We start from the raw sequence: 3,023 nt of genomic DNA, 5'->3' as shown, positions 1-3,023 counted from the left end.
CTCGGGCTAAAGACATTTATTTTTAAATCGTGCACATTTTCTCGAGTTCTGACGGAACGATATTCGGCCGTAACAGAAATATCAAAAAAAAAAATTGAAATTGAAAAAGTTGAAATAAATGGAGTAGTTTCCGATTCGAGTCTGAATTGCGCTCAGTATCAATTGCAGCTGACGGGAGAGGATATATGTAAACTCAGATTATTATCGGGTCACCTTCGTGACGTCCGTTCTACCTCTTTGACAAAATTCGCTTGCCTGTTCGTGTTTTTGTAATGCGGGTTGTGAGCTGCACAAATTGCAAACAACTGGGTCATACAGCCTCCCATTATAGCAATAAGGTTCGCTGTGAGATATGCGCCTCTTTATTGTGGGGTAGATCCAAATGATCTCTCTACAAGTCTAGCGTACAAATAGCGCGAGGAGAAATTCGAAGCGTTTCCTTCAGAGACGCTCAAAGCGATCTTTTGCAGAAATGCTAAAGAGCTACGCCACCGACCACTACTAATATCTTGACCAACTTGTCTACTGACGAATGCGACTCTGATGAATCCCAGGGGGGAAAATCTTCTGCTGTACCTAGAAGCAATAGAAAAAGGAGGAACATTTTCTCTCCTAAGCCTCGTTCTAAAGGCCAGAAAGTGTTTCTTCAAAGTCCCCTAAAAACCGTCCGCGATATCGAACAAAATCCTGTTCAAACAAGAGCTTTCTCCGTAGGAAGAGTACGACTCCGACACCGCGATTTAAGCTCAGACGTCTACGAAAGATTAATCTGCTTCAATGAATTTTTTTAATACCTCTCGTCAGAAGACGCTCAAAAGTTGGCAGCAATGGAGAGTTGGGACGATGGCTACATTCTATCATCCCAAAGATATCACCGAAGCCTTGATTTAGAGGAATGGATGTGGGTCGGTATTTCATTCGTGTGATGTATCGGCTCATGTTCAATCATGACACGTTAGACACTCATCTTCGACGTACTGGGCTCGTGAATAGTGGCATCTGCTCTTGTGGCGCCAGTTATCACGATATCGAACATGTTGTCTGGGCATGCACCGAGTATTATTCCTACAGATCTCACCTATTGGATTCCTTTTGAGCCTCAAGAAGATTAGCTAATGTCCCGGTACGGGATATTCTGGCAAACCGCGATCTCCTCTATACGTCCCTCGTGAACACCTTCTTAAATACCATAAATATACAGATTTTACTGTTTCTTTCCCTTTTCTTGCCATTCTCAGAAGTACCCCCTCCGTCTGTACAGTACACCATCGATTATTTAATGTTACTTGAAGCCGACACGAAACATCTCTGTCGAACGGGTGAACAAACACGAGACCTACAGCACTAACATCACACGCCCAACTCGGTGTGTTGCCGATCCGTACTTTGATCTGCTACGTTGCATTTGAGCCGTATAACGAAACCGTCTGCAGGAACCCCTGATGGTTGGAGGAGGATACCCGACGCCTCAGTACATGATGTCTCCTGATGAAGGCTGTCCAAGTCTGTAATCGATGGCGTTGATCTCCCATTTGCTGGAATGTTAATATTTCTCTTTTCTTTGTCATCATTGTTCACCCTTTCTCCTCTGTCACTGATACCCTGATAGCAGGATGTGGCAATTCAGCCCCCAAAAATAGTAAAATTATTTTCCTTGGTTTAATAATTAATCACTCCAGTAATCTTCTTGTCAGAAATCACAAATGGTAATACTGCTCGGCTAATTGACCTCCCAAATCTCATTAAAATTATATTATTTCGTCTTTTACATGTATAGGATAATCGCAAAATTTTCTTAATTTCATCATAAAATAATATATCAATGAAATATAAGATGTATAGCAAACAAATTGACACATTTAACTTATTGCAAACGTGCCTTATCAAATAAATGAATTGAATAGAAAAAATCCGAATCGTTTTAAAATACCTTCAAATCGCAAACTCTTTGCTCAAAGAATGAAAATAAATGCTAAAAAGAAAATTGGCACATTCCAGCGACCGCAACATCCTGATCTAAACTAATAAACTAAATTAAAAATTATCAACCTGAATAAAATATAAAATCTAATAAAAAAGTTATGCATTCAAATAGTTAGTCATCAATCATCATCAACTATGCAAATTCACATTTTGTTAAAAACTGCTAAATAAATTTAGATAATTTAGACGCTATGTCAAAACTTCTACCAAATTTATTTAACGCTCAGTGACTACCGTCCCTAGTACACAATCTCCCTTTTCATCGCACAACACAACGCTGTAGGTAGCATAGTCTACATTTTGGCGCACTGCCACCGCAGTTTTGTACGTTGCGGCACGAAGCCTACTGTTTTTCCCCATCTCAAGCAGCTACTTTTTTTTCTGTGCAGGCCACGCCTACCATCGTCGGTCGATTAATAGGGTGCGGTCGGTTGGTCGATTGATGTTCCCACGTTGTTTCTAGCTAAATATGAATTAAGTCGGAGAAGTAGAATCTCACTTTTCTAACACTAAGCGATGAGACCACTACTCCACTTATTTCATATTTTGATCTGGAACGGTACTATGCGCGATGGTTGGCTGGCTGGACTGACTGGGCTGGCCGGGGTCGAAGTTCAAGCCGCGCCACAACTTATGGGTATTAGTTAGATCTGACAGATCGACAGATGTCCAGCACTGGCAGAGACCATAGGTGGACAACCCGTGCAATCGCTAAACTATGCCTATGATCTAAAATACCCAGAATTGGGACTGACTGCTTGGTTTTCCTGTTGTTTCGCGTGCACTTGCTTGCAAAAATGTCACAATCTATCATCACTCATCGTACCGTCGCCGTACCAGGAACCACGTATCAGGTGATAAAGTCATTAAGCACTTGTGTGTGTCGTAAATATGAAGGCGATAAAAATTAATACAAGTCACTTTTCAATGGTAAAAAACCGGGTGTACTATGGTTTGCTTTTCTAATCCAGGTCACAGTAATCCATGAGCCACGTCGACACTTTTAATGGTGGTTCCAATCTAAAAAAGCACACTTTGTG

Source organism: Topomyia yanbarensis, chromosome 1 (assembly GCF_030247195.1).
Source record: "Topomyia yanbarensis strain Yona2022 chromosome 1, ASM3024719v1, whole genome shotgun sequence".
NCBI classification, from domain to species: domain Eukaryota; kingdom Metazoa; phylum Arthropoda; class Insecta; order Diptera; family Culicidae; genus Topomyia; species Topomyia yanbarensis.
This window is presented reverse-complemented; position numbering follows the sequence as displayed.